Raw genomic sequence first — 26,433 nt, forward strand, 5'->3', positions numbered from 1 at the left:
ATCACTGCTCTGAATCTCTATCACAGCTCAGCATCTCTTTATTTATAACAGCTCTGCATCTTTTAATCACAACTCTGCTTCTCTTTATCTCAACTCTGCTTCACTTTATCACAGCTCTGCATCTCTTTATTTATCACAGCTTTGCATCTCTTTCTTTATCACAGATCTGTATTTTATTATCACAGCTCTGCATCTCTATATCACAGCTTTGCATCTCTTTATTTATAACAGCTCTGCATGTCTTTATCCCATCTCTGCATATCTTTATTTATCTCAACTCTGCTTTTCTTTATCTCAACTTTGCTTCTCTTTATTACAGCTATTCATCTCTTTATTTTCACAGCTTTGCATCTCTTTATTTATCACAGCTCTGCATCTCTGTATCACATCTCTGCATCTCTTTATTTATCACAGCTCAGCATCTCTTTATTTATCACAGCTCTGTATCCCTTTATCACAGCTGTGAATCTCTTTCGTTATCACATCTCTGGATCTCTTTATCACAGCTATGCATATCCTTCCTTATCACAGCTCTGCATCTCTTTCCTTATCACAGCTCTGAATCTCTTTATCACAGCTCTGTATATCCTTCCTTATCACAGCTCTGTATATCCTTCCTTAACACAGCTCTGCATCTATTTCCTTATCGCAGCTCTGCATCTCTTTCCTTATCACAGCTCTGCAATCTCTAGATCACAGCTCAGCATCTCTTTATTTATCATAGCTCTGCATCTCTTTTATTATCACAACTCTGCATCTCTTTATTATCACAGCTCTGCATCTCTTTATCACAGCTCTGCATGTCTTTGTTTATCACAGCTCTGCATCTCTTTATTTATCACAGCTCTGCAATCTCTATCACAGCTCTGCATCTCTTAATTTATCACAGCTCTGCATTTCTTTATAATCACAGCTCTGCATCTCTGTATTACAGCTCTGCATCTCTTTATTTATCACAGCTCTGCATCTCTTTATCACAGCTCAGCATCTCTTTATTTATCTCAACTCTGCATCGCTCTATTTATCAAAGCTCAGCATCTCTTTATTTATCTCAACTCTGCTTTGCTCTATTTATCACAGCTCTGCATCTCTTTATCACAGCTCTACATCTCTTTCTTTATCACAAATCTGCATCTCTGTATCATAGCTCTGCATCTCTTTATTTATCACAGCTCAGCATCTCTTTATTTATCTTAACTCTGCATCTCTTTATTTATCACAGCTCTGCATCTCTTTATCACAGCTCTGCATCTCTTTATTTATCTTAACTCTGTATCTCTTTATTTATCACAGCTCTGCATCTCTTTATCACAGCTCTGCATCTCTTTATCTCAGCTCTGCATATCTTTATCACAGCTCTGCATCTCTTTATCACAGCTCTGCATCTCTTTATCACAGCTCTGCATCTCTTTATTTTTCTCAACTCTGCTTCTCTTTATTTATCACAGCTATGCATCTCTTTATTTATCACAGCTCTGCAATCTCTATATCATAGCTCTGCATCTCTTTATTTATCACGGCTCTGCATCTCTTTATCACAGCTCTGCATCTCTTTATTTATCTTAACTCTGTATCTCTTTATTTATCACATCTGCATCTCATTATTACAGCTCTGCATCTCTTTATCTCAGCTCTGCATATCTTTATCACAGCTCTGCATCTCTTTATCACAGCTCTGCATCTCTTTTTTTTTCTCAACTCTGCTTCTCTATATTTATCACAGCTATGCATCTGTTTATTTATCACAGCTCTGCAATCTCTATATCACAGCTCTGCATCTCTTTATTTATCACAGCTCTGCATCACCATAAACACATCTCTGCATCTCTTTATTTATCACTGCTCTGCATCCCTTTATTATCACAGCTCTGCATCTCTTTATTATCACAGCTCTGCATCTCTGTATCACAGCTCTGCATCTCTTTATTTATCACAGCTCTGCATCTCTTTATCACAGCTCTACATCTCTTTATTTAACACAGCTATGAATATATTTATCACAGCTCTGCATCTCTTTATCACAGCTCTGCATCTCTTTATTATCATAGCTCTGCATCTCTTTATTTATCACAGCTCTGCATCTCTTTATTTATCACAGCTCTGCATATCTTTATCACAGCTCTGCATCTCTTTATCACAGCTCTGCATCTCTTTATTTTTCTCAACTCTGCTTCTCTTTATTTATCACAGCTCTGCATCTCTATATCACAGCTATGCATATGTATATTATCACAGCTCTGCATCTCTTTATTAATCACATCAATGTGTCCCTTTATTTATCACAGCTCTGTATCTCTATATCACAGCTCTGCAATCTCTATATCACAGCTCTGCATCTCTTTATTTATCACAGCTCTGTGTCTCTTTATTATCACAGCTCTTCATCTCTGTATCACAGCTCTGCATCTCTTTATTTATCACAGCTCTGCATCTCTTTATCACAGCTCTACATCTCTTTATTTAACACAGCTATGAATATATTTATCACAGCTCTGCATCTCTTTATCACAGCTCTGCATCTGTTTATTATCGTAGCTCTGCATCTCCTTATTTATCACAGCTCTGCATATCTTTATCACAGCTCTGCATCTCTTTATCACAGCTATGCATCTCTTTATTTTTCTCAACTCTGCTTCTATTTATTTATCACAGCTCTGCATCTCTATATCACAGCTCTGCATATTTATATTATCACAGCTCTGCATCTCTTTATTAATCACATCAATGTGTCCCTTTATTTATCACAGCTCTGTATCTCTATATCACAGCTCTGCAATCTCTATATCACAGCTCTGCATCTCTTTATTTATCACAGCTCTGTGTCTCTTTATTATCACAGCTCTTCATCTCTATATCACTATTCTGCATCTCTTTTTTTATCACAGCTCTGCATCTCTTTATTTATCACAGCTCAGTGTCTCTTTATTTATCACAGCTCTGAGACTCTATCACAGCTCAGCATCTCTTTATTTATAACAGCTCTGCATCTTTTAATCACAACTCTGCTTCTCTTTATCTCAAATCTGCTTCTCTTTATCACAGCTCTGCATCTCTTTATTTATCACAGCTTTGCATCTCTTTCTTTATCACAGATCTGCATTTTATTATCACAGCTCTGCATCTCTATATCACAGCTTTGCATCTCTTTATTTATAACAGCTCTGCGTGTCTTTATCACAGCTCTGCATGTCTTTGTTTATCACAGCTCTGCATTTCTTTATTTATCTCAACTCTGCATCTCTTTACTTATCACAGCTCTGCATCTCTATATCACAGCTCTGCATCTCTTTCCTTATCACAGCTCTGCATCTCTTTATCACAGCTCTGCATCTCTTTCCTTATCACAGCTCTGCATCTCTTTATTTATCACAGCTCTGCATCTCTTTATTTATCACAGCTCTGCATCTCTAATCTAACATTAACTCACTAAGTGATGATGTATCAGCAACAAATGGAGCAAGTACCATGACAGTATCTAATGTCATGGGCAGCGCCATGACAAAGGAATGTTTAAATCCAACCAATACAAACCTTTTGAGTATCTCCGATTCCTCTATAAGATGGTCAGAGGAAGAAAAAGTAATTTTGAGAATCTTGGAAGATCTTGAAGATGAGACACAAATTAATGAGATTGAGGAAAGCACTCATACTAGACCAATCTGTAAGAGGAAATCCTCATTCTTGCCTCACGATAATATTTGTCCTGAAGTACATATCTTCATGGATCTTGTTTCAAGAGATATGGACAAATTGGTCAATAGAATCCGGACCAGGCCTGGTTTGTTTTCGCATCATAATTTGAATAACCAAGAACGAAGTGCTTTGAAGGAAATTAATGACTGGTCATAAGTAATTATCAAAGCATCAGACAAGGGTGGAAATGTAGTTATTTGGCCTATGGAGATGTATCTGAAGGAGGCTTATCGACAGTTAGGGGATATAGGATGTTATCGACATATCATGTTCAATCCTACACAGAATTTGATGATTCGCTACAAGAGGATGATTGATGAAGCTAAGGCTAATGGAGTCATCAATAAACATGAACATGAGTTTCTCCAGGTGGCCCACCCCAAAATTCCAACATTTTACATGTTGCCGAAAATACATAAAAATGGAGTGGAGCCACCTGGAAGACCTATTATATCAGGGATAGGAGGTTTATCAGAACAGGCGAGTATCTTCATTGATACACATTTACGACGCCATGTTACAACCCTTCCCTCCTATGCCCAAGATACCTCTGACGTCCTCAGACGGATTCATGACATAACTTTGGAAAAGGGTCAATTTTTAGCTAGTATAGATGTTGAATCATTATATACTAGCATTCATCATTTACAGGGCATAGAGGCTACACGCTTCTTCCTGAACATGGAAGGTTTGTCAGATTTCAATGATTTTGTTGTAGAATTACTTACATTTGTTTTGAATAACAATTATTTTGTTTTCAATAGCAAATTTTATCTACAAACGAGGGGAACAGCCATGGGAGCTGCATGTGCTCTCACCTATGCCAAGTTATTCTTGGGGTGGTGGGAGCATACTCATGTATTCAATGAGGAGAATGAGGAATAAATCATGCATGCTCCCTTGTGGGTCAGATATATTGACGACATTCTGCTAATATGGACTGGCACAATTGATAAATTTCATGAGTTCATGAGGAAGCTCAATGAGAATTCATTGAATCTCAAATTCACTTTTGAAATACAACCCCAGACTATCATTTTTTTGGATCTCAAACTTACCATTGATGATCATGGTAATCTAATATCTGACCTTCACAGAAAACCCACTTCAACCAACAGTTTGCTACATTACAATAGCCATCATTTTCCATCTACCATTTGTAATATCCGTAAGTGTGAATTTCTACGATTACGTAGAAATTGTTCTGATGACAAAATCTTCCAAATTCAATGTGATGATCAGATGACCAGACTCTTACAGAGAGGTTACAGTAGAAAGATGGTAAAAAAAGCAAGATATTCGGTCTCCGAAATACAGAGGCAATCCTTAATTTTTCCTATGAACCGCAAAAAAGATTGCCTGAAGGAAGACAAATTAAGATTTATAGGAGATTTTTGTAAAGAATGGAAAGAACTTACTACCATCATACAAAAGCATTGGCATGTACTCCAATTGGACTTTGATTTGCAACAACTTTTGGAACCTAGGGTGCAAATGAGCTGGAGAAGAGCCAGAAACATTAAGGATAAAATAGTACATAGCCATTTTTCTAAATCCATTTCTAAAAATCCTATAACCTGTGGTTTTTACCCATGTGGACATTGTAAGGCCTGTCCGCTTATGTTGAAGAAACAGATGATCAATGATCGATATGGGACTGTCCACAAAATACGCCAGTTTATTAACTGTAGCACCTCAGCAGTAGTGTACTATCTTGAATGTACGTGTCCCATGAGATACATTGGTATGACAAGTCGCCCCCTTAAACAATGATTAATATTAAACATGCTGTCTCAGATTTGGCCAAAAACAAGAAAATTACATCTGTGGCGAGACATTTTTTAGTTCACCACAAAAGCTCATTGAAAGATCTTCGAGCATTTGGCCTTGAGAGTATACAGTAAATATTAGGGGTGGAGATATCATTAGAGAACTGCTCAAAAAAGAGTGTGAGTGGACATTCAAATTGGATTCAGTTAACCCAAATGGCTTAAATGAGATCATCAATTACAGCCCCTTTCTCAACATATAATATGAATTCTGGTTACCCCTCTTTCTAAACTTGACTACTTTGTTGCTACTTGTTCTCATGTTTACTATGATAGTCAATACTTTATAATGAATTATGGATATGGTTTTGTCATTCATAAAATATTTCATAAATTTTTAATTTATCTATTATTTTTATAAAAAAAATTTTTTTACCTCTCTTTCCTAATAATAACACCATGGTCAATACACACCTATATAATTTTACACTATTATTTTATATCATGATCACATATTTCTCATTATTTTCAACTTCCCCCAATTCATTGTCTTCATTGTCTAAATGTCAAGACCATCAACACATTATCACATGTTAATCATATATCTTATGATCATCTTTATTCACATCATTTTTTCACGTGTCTTCTTTTTTACAGTCACTTTTTTTCACTTTTTTGATTATTTATCTGCACTTATATATATTTTTCACATCTTTTTAGAATAAGAGTGGTTTATTTGTATTACAATTATTTTCTCATGCTGGATTAATATATTTGCTTAGATTCTTTTTCTGATGAATTGATAAATTTCTTAGTTATTTATTCTTTTGTTTTTGTATAAACTAATTTTTATCCATATCCATATTTATACACTGACACACAAAATAACTGTCATCTTTTTCCATTTAACTTATGTTATCTTTATCCATATCAATTTGAGCCTTATCTGTTATACTACATATACCTTTATGTCATTTAGATCTTTATGTATATATTTATTAATTAATATATTTTTGACATGATATGCATCTTTAAATTTTGATATATTGGAAAACTGTTTTCAATATTTCTTCTTCATATTTACCTTATTTATTGAATTATTAATTTTTGATCAAAGAATGAATGTTCCTTTCAAGAATGATATGATATATATGGTGATAGACAAACCTATCATTGATTTAATGCTGATGCAAACTGAGTATTTACTATGAATTGTAAATAATGATTGATATTTATTTGACCTGTATAAACTTCGCCCTGAATCTTCCTATTTAACGTTATGAGAGCAATGTTTTTTCAGCTGACGATATGGTGATTGGCTGACTCAACTGCTAATCACATTTGCTGGCCAATCATAAGCGAACTGGGTGTATTTACATCGGATTTGCTTAGCAACACGTGTGCCTCCTTGAGAAAGCCGCTAGGCGAAATGCGCGTCGGGCCACGTCATCAACAGGGGTCCCTGTGCGCACAGGGACTCCTCTCACCACGATCACTAAGAAACAAGCGGGTGCTCTCTCCTTGCTGTCTGCGGTCAGGTATCTCTCTCTTCTAGTCACTCACTAGACTCTCATCAGCTGCTGCCTCTGTAAGTCTCACCCTGCAATGCTGATGTAACAGGGTGACTACATTGCCCACGCTGACAGCTGAGAAAGTACTGCTCTATTCTTTCACTGTGCCACAAGAAAGGGACTCTCATTACCAGCCCTATGCATTAGTAAGACTGGTAACAGTAGATCTCTGGACTGATAAGTACACAGGTACTATTATTTCTGCCTGCCAGTATCTATGCAAAGGAGATGTCAATTAATTGTCTATATATTAAGGGACGCCTTACAAGTTTGTTTTCCATATAGGGACAGATTAATAGAATACGTGGTTGTCACTGTATCCGGGTGATCACAATATTGATACAGTGACGTGTGTATATATAAATGAATTTACATTTTGGTAGTCTGGTTTCAATACATATGATAAACTATTTACCATTTAATTTATTTGAGGTCTTATATTAATATAGGAGATCGATAATAGACTTGTTGATATATTTATTTATTGTGCTTTAATAAATTTCTTTATTTGTGTAACAATCTATTATCTATCAAATTTTGCACGTGCACATGTCACTTTATGGACATCTGTCTATTTTTGGGCAGTGATTAATGGTTGCTGAATGTGTTTCAAAGCCGCTTTGTCAATTTCTGTCATTGGTGTAATAATTTACAATTTATCATATTTTGCACTTGCACATGTCACTTTATGGACATTGGTCTATCTTTGGCAGTGATCAATGGTTGCTGAATGCAATTTAAAGCCACCTTGTATTATTGGGAAACTGGACTGTATTTTAAGGTCTTATTTATTTGCACCTAACACCTGAGTGCACAGTGCACTTTAATATAACATTCTCTTATATACGTCAGAATATCTATTGGTCCTTATATAGAGGTGATCTGTGAATTAATTTACCATTATATATTCATTTAGTATTTTTTTGTCATGTCATGTCAATTGTTGTTTTTCCTGTTTCGCAACGGATATCAATGATTTTTAAATATTTTTGAATAAAAGTAAATTTTTATTCTATCTTTCAACCTTTGATATAGTGTGCCCCTAATATGAGAGTTTTCTTTTCCTTCTCCCCCCCTTCTTTGTGAATCTCTTTATTTATCACAGCTCTGCATCTCTTTCCTTATCACAGCTCTGCATTTCTTTATTTATCACAGCTCTGCATCTCTTTATTTATCACAACTCTGCTTTTCTTTATCACAGCTCTGCATCTCTTTATTATCATAGCTCTGCATCTCTTTATCACAGCTCTACATCTCTTTATTTAAAACAGCTCTGCATCTCTTTATCACACCTCTACATCTCTTTATTTATCACAACTCTGCTTTTCTTTATCACAGCTCTGCATCTCTTTATTATCATAGCTCTGCATCTCTTTATCACAGCTCTACATCTCTTTATTTAAAACAGCTCTGCATCTCTTTATCACACCTCTACATCTCTTTATTTATCACAGCTCTGCATCTATATATCACAGCTCTGCATCTCTTTATCACAGTTCTACATCCCTATATTTATCACAGCTCTGCATCTCTTTCCTTATCACAGCTCTGCATCTATTTCCTTATCACAGCTCTGCATCTCTTTATTTATAACAGCTGTGCATTTCTTTATTTATCACAACTCTGCATCTCTATATCACAGCTCTGCATCTCTTTATTTATAACAGCTCTACATCTCTTTATCACAACTCTACATCTCTATATCACAGCTCTGCATCCCTTTATTTATAACAGCTCTACATCTCTTTATCTCAACTCTGATTCTCTTTATCTCAACTCTGCTTCTCTTTATCACAGCTCTGCATCTCTTTATTTATCACAGCTTTGCATCTCTTTATTTATCACAGCTCTGCATCTCTGTATCACAGCTCTGCATCTCTTTATTTATCACAGCTCTGTATCTCTTTATCACAGCTCTGAATCTCTTTCCTTATCACAGCTCTGAATCTCTTTATCACAGCTCTGCATATTCTTCCTTATCACAGCTCTGCATCTCTTTCCTTATCACAGCTCTGCATCTCTTTCCTTATCACAGCTCTGAATCTCTTTATCACAGCTCTGCATATCCTTCCTTATCACAGCTCTGCATCTCTTTCCTTATCACAGCTCTGCATCACTTTATGACAAATATGCGTCTCAACAGATCTGCATGTATTTATCACAGCTCTGCATCTCTTTATGACAAATATGCATATCAACAGATCTGCATGTATTTGTCACAGCTCTGAATCTCTATCACAGCTCTGCATATCTTTATTAATCACAGTTCTGCATCTCTATCACATCTCTGCAACTCTTTATTTATCACAGCTCTGCATCACTTTATTCATCTCAACTCTGCTTCTCTTTATTTATCACAGCTCTGCATCTCCATATCACAGATCTGCATCTCTTTATTTATCACAGCTCTGCATCTCTATATCACAGCTCTGCATCTCTTTATTTATCACAGCTCTGCATCTCTTTATTTATCACAACTTTGCATCTCTATATCACAGCTCTGCATCTCTTTATTTATCACATCTCTGCATCTCTTTATTTATCTCAACTCTGCATCTCTTTATCACAGCTCTGCATCTCTTTATATATCACAACTCTGCATCTCTATATCACAGCTCTGCATCTCTTTATTTAGGACAGATCTGCATTTTATTATCACAGCTCTGCATCTCTGTATCAAAGCTCTGCATCTCTTTATTTTTCACAGCTCTGCATCCCTTTATTTATCACAGCTCTGAATCTCTTTATTTATCACTGCTCTGCATCTCTTTATTTATCAAAGCTCTGCATCTCTTTATCACACCTCTGAATCTCTTTCCTTATTACAGCTATGATTCTCTTTCCTTATCACAGCTCTGCATCTCTTTATCACAGCTCTGCATCTCTTTCCTTATCACAGCTCTGCATCTCCTTATTTATCACAGCTCTGTAAAATCTATATCACAGCTCTGTATCTCTTTATTTATCACAGCTCTGCATCTCTTTATTTTCACAGCTTTGCATCTCTTTATTTATCACAGCTCTGCATCTCTGTATCACATCTCTGCATCTCTTTATTTATCACAGCTCAGCATCTCTTTATTTATCACAGCTCTGTATCCCTTTATCACAGCTGTGAATCTCTTTCGTTATCACATCTCTGGATCTCTTTATCACAGCTATGCATATCCTTCCTTATCACAGCTCTGCATCTCTTTCCTTATCACAGCTCTGAATCTCTTTATCACAGCTCTGTATATCCTTCCTTATCACAGCTCTGTATATCCTTCCTTAACACAGCTCTGCATCTATTTCCTTATCGCAGCTCTGCATCTCTTTCCTTATCACAGCTCTGCAATCTCTAGATCACAGCTCAGCATCTCTTTATTTATCATAGCTCTGCATCTCTTTTATTATCACAACTCTGCATCTCTTTATTATCACAGCTCTGCATCTCTTTATCACAGCTCTGCATGTCTTTGTTTATCACAGCTCTGCATCTCTTTATTTATCACAGCTCTGCAATCTCTATCACAGCTCTGCATCTCTTAATTTATCACAGCTCTGCATTTCTTTATAATCACAGCTCTGCATCTCTGTATTACAGCTCTGCATCTCTTTATTTATCACAGCTCTGCATCTCTTTATCACAGCTCAGCATCTCTTTATTTATCTCAACTCTGCATCGCTCTATTTATCAAAGCTCAGCATCTCTTTATTTATCTCAACTCTGCATTGCTCTATTTATCACAGCTCTGCATCTCTTTATCACAGCTCTACATCTCTTTCTTTATCACAAATCTGCATCTCTGTATCATAGCTCTGCATCTCTTTATTTATCACAGCTCAGCATCTCTTTATTTATCTTAACTCTGCATCTCTTTATTTATCACAGCTCTGCATCTCTTTATCACAGCTCTGCATCTCTTTATTTATCTTAACTCTGTATCTCTTTATTTATCACAGCTCTGCATCTCTTTATCACAGCTCTGCATCTCTTTATCTCAGCTCTGCATATCTTTATCACAGCTCTGCATCTCTTTATCACAGCTCTGCATCTCTTTATCACAGCTCTGCATCTCTTTATTTTTCTCAACTCTGCTTCTCTTTATTTATCACAGCTATGCATCTCTTTATTTATCACAGCTCTGCAATCTCTATATCATAGCTCTGCATCTCTTTATTTATCACGGCTCTGCATCTCTTTATCACAGCTCTGCATCTCTTTATTTATCTTAACTCTGTATCTCTTTATTTATCACATCTGCATCTCTTTATTACAGCTGTGCATCTCTTTATCTCAGCTCTGCATATCTTTATCACAGCTCTGCATCTCTTTATCACAGCTCTGCATCTCTTTTTTTTTCTCAACTCTGCTTCTCTATATTTATCACAGCTATGCATCTGTTTATTTATCACAGCTCTGCAATCTCTATATCACAGCTCTGCATCTCTTTATTTATCACAGCTCTGCATCACCATAAACACATCTCTGCATCTCTTTATTTATCACTGCTCTGCATCCCTTTATTATCACAGCTCTGCATCTCTTTATTATCACAGCTCTGCATCTCTGTATCACAGCTCTGCATCTCTTTATTTATCACAGCTCTGCATCTCTTTATCACAGCTCTACATCTCTTTATTTAACACAGCTATGAATATATTTATCACAGCTCTGCATCTCTTTATCACAGCTCTGCATTTCTTTATTATCATAGCTCTGCATCTCTTTATTTATCACAGCTCTGCATCTCTTTATTTATCACAGCTCTGCATATCTTTATCACAGCTCTGCATCTCTTTATCACAGCTCTGCATCTCTTTATTTTTCTCAACTCTGCTTCTCTTTATTTATCACAGCTCTGCATCTCTATATCACAGCTATGCATATGTATATTATCACAGCTCTGCATCTCTTTATTAATCACATCAATGTGTCCCTTTATTTATCACAGCTCTGTATCTCTATATCACAGCTCTGCAATCTCTATATCACAGCTCTGCATCTCTTTATTTATCACAGCTCTGTGTCTCTTTATTATCACAGCTCTTCATCTCTGTATCACAGCTCTGCATCTCTTTATTTATCACAGCTCTGCATCTCTTTATCACAGCTCTACATCTATTTATTTAACACAGCTATGAATATATTTATCACAGCTCTGCATCTCTTTATCACAGCTCTGCATCTGTTTATTATCGTAGCTCTGCATCTCCTTTTTTATCACAGCTCTGCATATCTTTATCACAGCTCTGCATCTCTTTATCACAGCTATGCATCTCTTTATTTTTCTCAACTCTGCTTCTATTTATTTATCACAGCTCTGCATCTCTATATCACAGCTCTGCATATTTATATTATCACAGCTCTGCATCTCTTTATTAATCACATCAATGTGTCCCTTTATTTATCACAGCTCTGTATCTCTATATCACAGCTCTGCAATCTCTATATCACAGCTCTGCATCTCTTTATTTATCACAGCTCTGTGTCTCTTTATTATCACAGCTCTTCATCTCTATATCACTATTCTGCATCTCTTTTTTTATCACAGCTCTGCATCTCTTTATTTATCACAGCTCAGTGTCTCTTTATTTATCACAGCTCTGAGACTCTATCACAGCTCAGCATCTCTTTATTTATAACAGCTCTGCATCTTTTAATCACAACTCTGCTTCTCTTTATCTCAAATCTGCTTCTCTTTATCACAGCTCTACATCTCTTTATTTATCACAGCTTTGCATCTCTTTCTTTATCACAGATCTGCATTTTATTATCACAGCTCTGCATCTCTATATCACAGCTTTGCATCTCTTTATTTATAACAGCTCTGCGTGTCTTTATCCCATCTCTGCATATCTTTATTTATCTCAACTCTGCTTCTCTTTATCTCAACTTTGCTTCTCTTTATCACAGCTATTCATCTCTTTATTTTCACAGCTTTGCATCTATTTATTTATCACAGCTCTGCATCTCTGTATCACATCTCTGCATCTCTTTATTTATCACAGCTCTGCATCTCTTTATTTATCACAGCTCTGTATCTCTTTATCACAGCTCTGAATCTCTTTCGTTATCACATCTCTGGATCTCTTTATCACAGCTCTCCATATCCTTCCTTATCACAGCTCTGCATCTCTTTCCTTATCACAGCTCTGAATCTCTTTATCACAGCTCTGTATATCCTTCCTTATCACAGCTCTGTATATCCTTCCTTATCACAGCTCTGCATCTATTTCCTTATCACAGCTCTGCATCTCTTTCCTTATCACAGCTCTGCAATCTCTAGATCACAGCTCAGCATCTCTTTATTTATCACAGCTTAGCATCTCTTTATTTATCATAGCTCTGCATCTCTTTTATTATCACAGCTCTGCATCTCTTTATTATCACAGCTCTGCAACTCTTTATCACAGCTCTGCATGTCTTTGTTTATCAAAGCTCTGCATCTCTTTATTTATCACAGTTCTGCAATCTCTATCACAGCTCTGCATCTCTTAATTTATCACAGCTCTGCATCTCTTTATTATCACAGCTCTGCATCTCTGTATTACAGCTCTGCATCTCTTTATTTATCACAGCTCTGCATCTCTTTATCACAGCTCAGCATCTCTTTATTTATCTCAACTCTGCATCGCTCTATTTATCACAGCTCAGCATCTCATTATTTATCTCAACTCTGCATCGCTCTATTTATCACAGCTCTGCATCTCTTTATCACAGCTCTACATCTCTTTATTTATCACAAATCTGCAATCTCTATCACAGCTCTGCATCTCTTAATTTATCACAGCTCTGCATCTCTTTATTATCACAGCTCTGCATCTCTGTATTACAGCTCTGCATCTCTTTATTTATCACAGCTCTGCATCTCTTTATCACAGCTCAGCATCTCTTTATTTATCTCAACTCTGCATCGCTCTATTTATCACAGCTCAGCATCTCATTATTTATCTCATCTCTGCATCGCTCTATTTATCACAGCTCTGCATCTCTTTATCACAGCTCTACATCTCTTTATTTATCACAAATCTGCATCTCTGTATCATAGCTCTGCATCTCTTTATTTATCACAGCTCAGCATCTCTTTATTTATCTTAACTCTGCATCTCTTTATTCATCACAGCTCTGCATCTCTTTATCACAGCTCTGCATCTCTTTATTTATCTCAGCTCTGCTTCTCTTTATTTATCACAGCTCTGCATCTCTTTATTATCATAGCTCTGCATCTCATTATTTATCACAGCTCTGCATCTCTATTTATCACAGCTCTGCATATCTTTATCACAGCTCTGCATCTCTTTATCACAGCTCTGCATCTCTTTATTTTTCTCAACTCTGCTTCTCTTTATTTATCACAGCTCTATATCTCTTTATCACAGCTCTGAATCTCTTTCGTTATCACATCTCTGGATCTCTTTATCACAGCTCTGCATATCCTTCCTTATCACAGCTCTGCATCTCTTTCCTTATCACAGCTCTAAATCTCTTTATCACAGCTCTGTATATCCTTCCTTATCACAGCTCTTTATTTTCACAGCTTTGCATCTCTTTATTTATCACAGCTCTGCATCTCTGTATCACATCTCTGCATCTCTTTATTTATCACAGCTCTGCATCTCTTTATTTATCACAGCTCTATATCTCTTTATCACAGCTTTGAATCTCTTTCGTTATCACATCTCTGGATCTCTTTATCACAGCTCTGCATATCCTTCCTTATCACAGCTCTGCATCTCTTTCCTTATCACAGCTCTAAATCTCTTTATCACAGCTCTGTATATCCTTCCTTATCACAGCTCTGTATATCCTTCCTTATCACAGCTCTGCATCTATTTCCTTATCACAGCTCTGCAGTCTCTAGATCACAGCTCAGCATCTCTTTATTTTATCACAGCTTAGCATCTCTTTATTTATCATAGCTCTGTATCTCTTTTATTATCACAGCTCTGCATCTCTTTATTATCACATCTCTGCATCTCTGTATCACAGCTCTGCATGTCTTTGTTTATCACAGCTCTGCATTTCTTTATTTATCTCAACTCTGCATCTCTTTACTTATCACAGCTCTGCATCTCTATATCACAGCTCTGCATCTCTTTCCTTATCACAGCTCTGCATCTCTTTATCACAGCTCTGCATCTCTTTCCTTATCACAGCTCTGCATCTCTTTATTTATCACAGCTCTGCATCTCTTTATTTATCACAGCTCTGCATCTCTAATCTAACATTAACTCACTAAGTGATGATGTATCAGCAACAAATGGAGCAAGTACCATGACAGTATCTAATGTCATGGGCAGCGCCATGACAAAGGAATGTTTAAATCCAACCAATACAAACCTTTTGAGTATCTCCGATTCCTCTATAAGATGGTCAGAGGAAGAAAAAGTAATTTTGAGAATCTTGGAAGATCTTGAAGATGAGACACAAATTAATGAGATTGAGGAAAGCAATCATACTAGACCAATCTGTAAGAGGAAATCCTCATTCTTTCCTCACGATAATATTTGTCCTGAAGTACATATCTTCATGGATCTTGTTTCAAGAGATATGGACAAATTGGTCAATAGAATCCGGACCAGGCCTGGTTTGTTTTCGCATCATAATTTGAATAACCAAGAACGAAGTGCTTTGAAGGAAATTAATGACTGGTCATAAGTAATTATCAAAGCATCAGACAAGGGTGGAAATGTAGTTATTTGGCCTATGGAGATGTATCTGAAGGAGGCTTATCGACAGTTAGGGGATATAGGATGTTATCGACATATCATGTTCAATCCTACACAGAATTTGATGATTCGCTACAAGAGGATGATTGATGAAGCTAAGGCTAATGGAGTCATCAATAAACATGAACATGAGTTTCTCCAGGTGGCCCACCCCAAAATTCCAACATTTTACATGTTGCCGAAAATACATAAAAATGGAGTGGAGCCACCTGGAAGACCTATTATATCAGGGATAGGAGGTTTATCAGAACAGGCGAGTATCTTCATTGATACACATTTACGACGCCATGTTACAACCCTTCCCTCCTATGCCCAAGATACCTCTGACGTCCTCAGACGGATTCATGACATAACTTTGGAAAAGGGTCAATTTTTAGCTAGTATAGATGTTGAATCATTATATACTAGCATTCATCATTTACAGGGCATAGAGGCTACACGCTTCTTCCTGAACATGGAAGGTTTGTCAGATTTCAATGATTTTGTTGTAGAATTACTTACATTTGTTTTGAATAACAATTATTTTGTTTTCAATAGCAAATTTTATCTACAAACGAGGGGAACAGCCATGGGAGCTGCATGTGCTCTCACCTATGCCAAGTTATTCTTGGGGTGGTGGGAGCATACTCATGTATTCAATGAGGAGAATGAGGAATAAATCATGCATGCTCCCTTGTGGGTCAGATATATTGACGACATTCTGCTAATATGGACTGGCACAATTGATAAATTTCATGAGTTCATGAGGAAGCTCAATGAGAATTCATTGAATCTCAAATTCACTTTTGAAATACAACCCCAGACTATCACTTTTTTGGATCTCAAACTTACCATTGATGATCATGGTAATCTAATATCTGACCTTCACAGAAAACCCACTTCAACCAACAGTTTGCTACATTACAATAGCCATCATTTTCCATCTACCATTTGTAATATCCGTAAGTGTGAATTTCTACGATTACGTAGAAATTGTTCTGATGACAAAATCTTCCAAATTCAATGTGATGATCAGATGACCAGACTCTTACAGAGAGGTTACAGTAGAAAGATGGTAAAAAAAGCAAGATATTCGGTCTCCGAAATACAGAGGCAATCCTTAATTTTTCCTATGAACCGCAAAAAAGATTGCCTGAAGGAAGACAAATTAAGATTTATAGGAGATTTTTGTAAAGAATGGAAAGAACTTACTACCATCATACAAAAGCATTGGCATGTACTCCAATTGGACTTTGATTTGCAACAACTTTTGGAACCTAGGGTGCAAATGAGCTGGAGAAGAGCCAGAAACCTTAAGGATAAAATAGTACATAGCCATTTTTCTAAATCCATTTCTAAAAATCCTATAACCTGTGGTTTTTACCCATGTGGACATTGTAAGGCCTGTCCGCTTATGTTGAAGAAACAGATGATCAATGATCGATATGGGACTGTCCACAAAATACGCCAGTTTATTAACTGTAGCACCTCAGCAGTAGTGTACTATCTTGAATGTACGTGTCCCATGAGATACATTGGTATGACAAGTCGCCCCCTTAAACAATGATTAATATTAAACATGCTGTCTCAGATTTGGCCAAAAACAAGAAAATTACATCTGTGGCGAGACATTTTTTAGTTCACCACAAAAGCTCATTGAAAGATCTTCGAGCATTTGGCCTTGAGAGTATACAGTAAATATTAGGGGTGGAGATATCATTAGAGAACTGCTCAAAAAAGAGTGTGAGTGGACATTCAAATTGGATTCAGTTAACCCAAATGGCTTAAATGAGATCATCAATTACAGCCCCTTTCTCAACATATAATATGAATTCTGGTTACCCCTCTTTCTAAACTTGACTACTTTGTTGCTACTTGTTCTCATGTTTACTATGATAGTCAATACTTTATAATGAATTATGGATATGGTTTTGTCATTCATAAAATATTTCATAAATTTTTAATTTATCTATTATTTTTATAAAAAAAAATTTTTTACCTCTCTTTCCTAATAATAACACCATGGTCAATACACACCTATATAATTTTACACTATTATTTTATATCATGATCACATATTTCTCATTATTTTCAACTTCCCCCAATTCATTGTCTTGATGATATTGTCAAGACCATCAACACATTATCACATGTTAATCATATATCTTATGATCATCTTTATTCACATCATTTTTTCACGTGTCTTCTTTTTTACAGTCACTTTTTTTCACTTTTTTGATTATTTATCTGCACTTATATATATTTTTCACATCTTTTTAGAATAAGAGTGGTTTATTTGTATTACAATTATTTTCTCATGCTGGATTAATATATTTGCTTAGATTCTTTTTCTGATGAATTGATAAATTTCTTAGTTATTTATTCTTTTGTTTTTGTATAAACTAATTTTTATCCATATCCATATTTATACACTGACACACAAAATAACTGTCATCTTTTTCCATTTAACTTATGTTATCTTTATCCATATCAATTTGAGCCTTATCTGTTATACTACATATACCTTTATGTCATTTAGATCTTTATGTATATATTTATTAATTAATATATTTTTGACATGATATGCATCTTTAAATTTTGATATATTGGAAAACTGTTTTCAATATTTCTTCTTCATATTTACCTTATTTATTGAATTATTAATTTTTGATCAAAGAATGAATGTTCCTTTCAAGAATGATATGATATATATGGTGATAGACAAACCTATCATTGATTTAATGCTGATGCAAACTGAGTATTTACTATGAATTGTAAATAATGATTGATATTTATTTGACCTGTATAAACTTCGCCCTGAATCTTCCTATTTAACGTTATGAGAGCAATGTTTTTTCAGCTGACGATATGGTGATTGGCTGACTCAACTGCTAATCACATTTGCTGGCCAATCATAAGCGAACTGGGTGTATTTACATCGGATTTGCTTAGCAACACGTGTGCCTCCTTGAGAAAGCCGCTAGGCGAAATGCGCGTCGGGCCACGTCATCAACAGGGGTCCCTGTGCGCACAGGGACTCCTCTCACCACGATCACTAAGAAACAAGCGGGCGCTCTCTCCTTGCTGTCTGCGGTCAGGTATCTCTCTCTTCTAGTCACTCACTAGACTCTCATCAGCTGCTGCCTCTGTAAGTCTCACCCTGCAATGCTGATGTAACAGGGTGACTACATTGCCCACGCTGACAGCTGAGAAAGTACTGCTCTATTCTTTCACTGTGCCACAAGAAAGGGACTCTCATTACCAGCCCTATGCATTAGTAAGACTGGTAACAGTAGATCTCTGGACTGATAAGTACACAGGTACTATTATTTCTGCCTGCCAGTATCTATGCAAAGGAGATGTCAATTAATTGTCTATATATTAAGGGACGCCTTACAAGCTTGTTTTCCATATAGGGACAGATTAATAGAATACGTGGTTGTCACTGTATCCGGGTGATCACAATATTGATACAGTGACGTGTGTATATATAAATGAATTTACATTTTGGTAGTCTGGTTTCAATACATATGATAAACTATTTACCATTTAATTTATTTGAGGTCTTATATTAATATAGGAGATCGATAATAGACTTGTTGATATATTTATTTATTGTGCTTTAATAAATTTCTTTATTTGTGTAACAATCTATTATCTATCAAATTTTGCACGTGCACATGTCACTTTATGGACATCTGTCTATTTTTGGGCAGTGATTAATGGTTGCTGAATGTGTTTCAAAGCCGCTTTGTCAATTTCTGTCATTGGTGTAATAATTTACAATTTATCATATTTTGCACTTGCACATGTCACTTTATGGACATTGGTCTATCTTTGGCAGTGATCAATGGTTGCTGAATGCAATTTAAAGCCACCTTGTATTATTGGGAAACTGGACTGTATTTTAAGGTCTTATTTATTTGCACCTAACACCTGAGTGCACAGTGCACTTTAATATAACATTCTCTTATATACGTCAGAATATCTATTGGTCCTTATATAGAGGTGATCTGTGAATTAATTTACCATTATATATTCATTTAGTATTTTTTTGTCATGTCATGTCAATTGTTGTTTTTCCTGTTTCGCAACGGATATCAATGATTTTTAAATATTTTTGAATAAAAGTAAATTTTTATTCTATCTTTCAACCTTTGATATAGTGTGCCCCTAATATGAGAGTTTTCTTTTCCTTCTCCCCCCCTTCTTTGTGAATCTCTTTATTTATCACAGCTCTGCATCTCTTTCCTTATCACAGCTCTGCATTTCTTTATTTATCACAGCTCTGCATCTCTTTATTTATCACAACTCTGCTTTTCTTTATCACAGCTCTGCATCTCTTTATTATCATAGCTCTGCATCTCTTTATCACAGCTCTACATCTCTTTATTTAAAACAGCTCTGCATCTCTTTATCACACCTCTACATCTCTTTATTTATCACAACTCTGCTTTTCTTTATCACAGCTCTGCATCTCTTTATTATCATAGCTCTGCATCTCTTTATCACAGCTCTACATCTCTTTATTTAAAACAGCTCTGCATCTCTTTATCACACCTCTACATCTCTTTATTTATCACAGCTCTGCATCTATATATCACAGCTCTGCATCTCTTTATCACAGTTCTACATCCCTATATTTATCACAGCTCTGCATCTCTTTCCTTATCACAGCTCTGCATCTATTTCCTTATCACAGCTCTGCATCTCTTTATTTATAACAGCTGTGCATTTCTTTATTTATCACAACTCTGCATCTCTATATCACAGCTCTGCATCTCTTTATTTATAACAGCTCTGCATCTCTTTATCACAACTCTACATCTCTATATCACAGCTCTGCATCCCTTTATTTATAACAGCTCTACATCTCTTTATCTCAACTCTGATTCTCTTTATCTCAACTCTGCTTCTCTTTATCACAGCTCTGCATCTCTTTATTTATCACAGCTTTGCATCTCTTTATTTATCACAGCTCTTTATCTCTGTATCACAGCTCTGCATCTCTTTATTTATCACAGCTCTGTATCTCTTTATCACAGCTCTGAATCTCTTTCCTTATCACAGCTCTGAATCTCTTTATCACAGCTCTGCATATTCTTCCTTATCACAGCTCTGCATCTCTTTCCTTATCACAGCTCTGCATCTCTTTCCTTATCACAGCTCTGAATCTCTTTATCACAGCTCTGCATATCCTTCCTTATCACAGCTCTGCATCTCTTTCCTTATCACAGCTCTGCATCACTTTATGACAAATATGCGTCTCAACAGATCTGCATGTATTTATCACAGCTCTGCATCTCTTTATGACAAATATGCATATCAACAGATCTGCATGTATTTGTCACAGCTCTGAATCTCTATCACAGCTCTGCATATCTTTATTAATCACAGTTCTGCATCTCTATCACATCTCTGCAACTCTTTATTTATCACAGCTCTGCATCACTTTATTCATCTCAACTCTGCTTCTCTTTATTTATCACAGCTCTGCATCTCCATATCACAGATCTGCATCTCTTTATTTATCACAGCTCTGCATCTCTATATCACAGATCTGCATCTCTTTATTTATCACAGCTCTGCATCTCTTTATTTATCACAACTTTGCATCTCTATATCACAGCTCTGCATCTCTTTATTTATCACATCTCTGCATCTCTTTATTTATCTCAACTCTGCATCTCTTTATCACAGCTCTGCATCTCTTTATATATCACAACTCTGCATCTCTATATCACAGCTCTGCATCTCTTTATTTAGGACAGATCTGCATTTTATTATCACAGCTCTGCATCTCTATATCAAAGCTCTGCATCTCTTTATTTTTCACAGCTCTGCATCCCTTTATTTATCACAGCTCTGAATCTCTTTATTTATCACTGCTCTGCATCTCTTTATTTATCAAAGCTCTGCATCTCTTTATCACACCTCTGAATCTCTTTCCTTATTACAGCTATGATTCTCTTTCCTTATCACAGCTCTGCATCTCTTTATCACAGCTCTGCATCTCTTTCCTTATCACAGCTCTGCATCTCCTTATTTATCACAGCTCTGTAAAATCTATATCACAGCTCTGTATCTCTTTATTTATCACAGCTCTGCATCTCTTTATTTATCACAGCTCTGCATCTCTTTATTTATCACAGCTCTGCATCTCTTTATTATCACAGCTCTGCATCTCTGTATAACAGCTCTGCATCTCTTTATTTATCACAGCTCTGCATCTCTTTATCTCAACTCTGCATTGCTTTATTTATCACAGCTCTGCATCTCTTTATAACAGCTCTGCATCTCTTTATTTATCACAGCTCTGCATATCTTTATCACAGGTCTGCATCTCTTTATCACAGCTCTGCATCTCTTTCTTTTTCTCAACTCTGCTTCTCTTTATTTATCACAGCTCTGCATCTCTTTAATATCATAGCTCTGCATCTCCTTATTTATCACAGCTCTGCATCTCTTTATTTATCACAGCTCTGCATATCTTTATCACAGCTCTGCATCTCTTTATCACAGCTCTGCATCTCTTTATTTTTCTCAACTCTGCTTCTCTTTATCACAGCTCTGCATCTCTATATCACAGCTCTGCATCTCTTTATTATCACAGCTCTGCATCTCTGTTTCACAGCTCTGCATCTCTTTCTTTATCACAGCTCAGCATCTCTTTATTTATCTTAACTCTGCATCTCTTTATTTATCACAGCTCTGTATCTCTTTATCACAGCTCTGCATCTCTTTATTTATCTCAGCTCTGCATATCTTTATCACAGCTCTGCATCTCTTTATCACAGCTCAGCATCTCTTTATTTTTCTCAACTCTGCTTCTCTTTATTTATCACAGCTCTGCATCTCTTTATTTATCACAGATCTGCATCACTATAATCACAGCTCTGCATCTCTTTATTTATCACTGCTCTGCATCTTTTTTTTATCACACTCTGCATCTCTTTGTTATCACAGCTCAGCATCTCTTTATTATCACAGCTCTGCATCTCTGTATCACAGCTCTGCATCTCTTTATTTATCACAGCTCAGCATCTCTTTATTTATCTCAACTCTGCATTGCTTTATTTATCACAGCTCTGCATCTCTTTATCACAGCTCTGCATCTCTTTATTTATCACAGCTCTGCATATCTTTATCACAGCTCTGCATCTCTTTATCACAGCTCTGCATCTCTTTATTTTTCTCAACTCTGCTTCTCTTTATTTATCATAGCTCTGCATTTCTTTATTATCATAGCTCTGCATCTCTTTATTTATCACAGCTCTGCATCTCTTTATTTATCACAGCTCTGCATATCTTTATCACAGCTCTGCATTTCTTTATCACAGCTCTGCAACTCTTTATTTTTCTCAACTCTGCTTCTCTTTATCACAGCTCTGCATCTCTATATCACAGCTCTGCATCTCTTTATTATCACAGCTCTGCATCTCTTTATTTATCACAGCTCTGCATCTCTTTATTTATCACAGCTCTGTGTCTCTTTATTTATCACAGCTCTGCATCTCTATATCACAACTCTGCATCTCTTTATTTATAACAGCTCTACATCTCTTTATCACAACTCTTCATCTATTTATCTCAACTCTGCTTCACTTTATCACAGCTCTGCATCTCTTTATTTATCACAGCTTTGCATCTCTTTATTTATCACAGATCTGCATTTTGTTATCACAGCTCTGCATCTCTTTATCTATAACAGCTCTGGATCTCTTTATCGCAACTCTGCATCTCTTTATTTATCTCAACTCTGCTTCTCTTTATCTCAACTTTGCTTCTCTTTATCACGGCTCTGTATCTCTTTATCACAGCTCTGCATCTCTTTATTTATCTTAACTCTGCATCTCTTTATTTATCACAGCTCTGTATCTCTTTATCACAGCTCTGCATCTCTTTATTTATCTCAGCTCTGCATATCTTTATCACAGCTCTGCATCTCTTTTTCACAGCTCAGCATCTCTTTATTTTTCTCAACTCTGCTTCTCTTTATTTATCACAGCTCTGCATCTCTTTATTTATCTCAGCTCTGCATATCTTTATCACAGCTCTGCATCTCTTTATCACAGCTCAGCATCTCTTTATTTTTCTCAACTCTGCTTCTCTTTATTTATCACAGCTCTGCATCTCTTTATTTATCACAGCTCTGCATCACTATAATCACAGCTCTGCATCTCTTTATTTATGACTGCTCTGCATCTCTTTGTTATCACAGCTCTGCATCTCTTTGTTATCACAGCTCTGCATCTCTTTATTATCACAGCTCTGCATCTCTATATCACAGCTCTGCATCTCTTTATTTATCACAGCTCAGCATCTCTTTATTTATCTCAACTCTGCATTGCTTTATTTATCACAGCTCTGCATCTCTTTATCACAGCTCTGCATCTCTTTATTTATCACAGCTCTGCATATCTTTATCACAGCTCTGCATCTCTTTATCACAGCTCTGCATTTCTTTATTTTTCTCAACTCTGCTTCTCTTTATTTATCATAGCTCTGCATTTCTTTATTATCATAGCTCTGCATCTCTTTATTTATCACAGCTCTGCATCTCTTTATTTATCACAGCTCTGCATATCTTTATCACAGCTCTCCATTTCTTTATCACAGCTCTGTAACTCTTTATTTTTCTCAACTCTGCTTCTCTTTATCACAGCTCTGCATCGCTATATCACAGCTCTGCATCTCTTTATTATCACAGCTCTGCATCTCTTTATTTATCACAGCTCTGCATCTCTTTATTTATCACAGCTCTGCATCTCTATATCACAACTCTGCATCTCTTTATTTATAACAGCTCTACATCTCTTTATCACAACTCTTCATCTATTTATCTCAACTCTGCTTCATTTTATCACAGCTCTGCATCTCTTTATTTATCACAGTTTTGCATCTCTTTATTTATCACAGATCGGCATTTTGTTATCACAGCTCTGCATCTCTTTATCTATAACAGCTCTGGATCTCTTTATCACAACTCTGCATCTCTTTATTTATCTCAACTCTGCTTCTCTTTATCTCAACTTTGCTTCTCTTTATCACGGCTCTGCATCTCTTTATCACAGCTCTGCATCTCTTTATTTATCACAGCTCTGCATCTCTTTATTTATCACAGCACTGTATGTCTTTATCACAGCTATGAATCTCTTTCCTTATCACAGCTCTGAATCTCTTTATCACATCTCTGCATATTCTTCCTTATCACAGCTCTGCATCTCTTTCCTTATCACAGCCCTGAATCTCTTTATCACAGCTCTGTATCACAGCTCTGCGTCTCTTTCCTTATCACAGCTCTGCGTCTCTTTCCTTATCACAGCTCTGCATCTCTTTCATTATCACAGCTCTGCCTCTCTTTATGACAAATATGCATCTCAACAGATCTGCATGTATTTTTCACTGCTCTACATCTCTATATCACAGCTCTACATATCTTTATTTATCACAGCTATGCATCTCTTTATCACAGCTCTGCAACTCTTTATTTATCTCAACTCTGCTTCTCTTTATCACAGCTCTGCATTTCCATATCACTGCTCTGCATCTCTTTATTTATCACAGCTCTGCATCTCTATATCACAGCTCTGCATCTCTTTATTTATCACAGCTCTGCATCTCTTTATCACAGCTCTGCATCTCTTTATTTATCTCAACTCTGCTTCTCTTTATCTCAACTTTGCTTCTCTTTATCACGGCTCTGCATCTCTTTATCACAGCTCTGCTTCTCTTTATTTATCACAGCTCTGCATCTCTTTATTTATCACAGCACTGTATCTCTTTATCACAGCTATGAATCTCTTTCCTTATCACAGCTCTGAATCTCTTTATCACAGCTCTGCATATTCTTTCTTTTCACAGCTGTGCATCTCTTTCCATATCACAGCTCTGCATCTCTTTCCTTATCAGAGCTCTGCAGCTCTTTCCTTATCACAGCCCTGAATCTCTTTATCACAGCTCTGTATATCCTTCCTTATCACACCTCTGCATCTCTTTCCTTATCACAGCTCTGCATCGCTTTCCTTATCAGAGCTCTGCATCTCTTTCCTTATCACAGCCCTGAATCTCATTATCACAGCTCTGTATATCCTTCCTTATCACAGCTCTGCATCTCTTTCCATATCACAGCTCTGCATCTCTTTCCTTATCACAGCTCTGCCTCTCTTTATGACTAATATGCATCTCAACATATCTGCATGTATATATCACAGCTCTGCATCTCTATATCACAGCTCTGCATATCTTTATTGATCACAGCTCTGTATCTCTTTATCACAGCTCAGCAACTCTTTATTTATCACAACTCTGCTTTTCTTTATCACAGCTCTGCATCTCTATATCACAGCTCTGCATCTCTTTATTTATCACAGCTCTGCATCTCTATATCACAGCTCTGCATCTCTTTATTTATCACAGCTCTGCATCTCTTTATCACAGCTCTGCATCTCTTTATTTATCACAGCTCTGCATCTCTATATCACAGCTCTGCATCTCTTTATTTATCACAGCTCTGCATCTCTTTATCACAGCTCTGCATCTCTTTATTTATCTCAACTCTGCTTCTCTATATCTCAACTTTGCTTCTCTTTATCACGGCTCTGCATCTCTTTATCACAGCTCTGCATCTCTTTATTTATCACAGCTCTGCATCTCATTATTTATCACAGCACTGTATCTCTTTATCACAGCTATGAATCTCTTTC

This window comes from Taudactylus pleione, unplaced genomic scaffold (genome assembly GCF_031769625.1).
Source record: "Taudactylus pleione unplaced genomic scaffold, aTauple2 ptg000235l, whole genome shotgun sequence".
Lineage (NCBI taxonomy): Eukaryota > Metazoa > Chordata > Amphibia > Anura > Myobatrachidae > Taudactylus > Taudactylus pleione.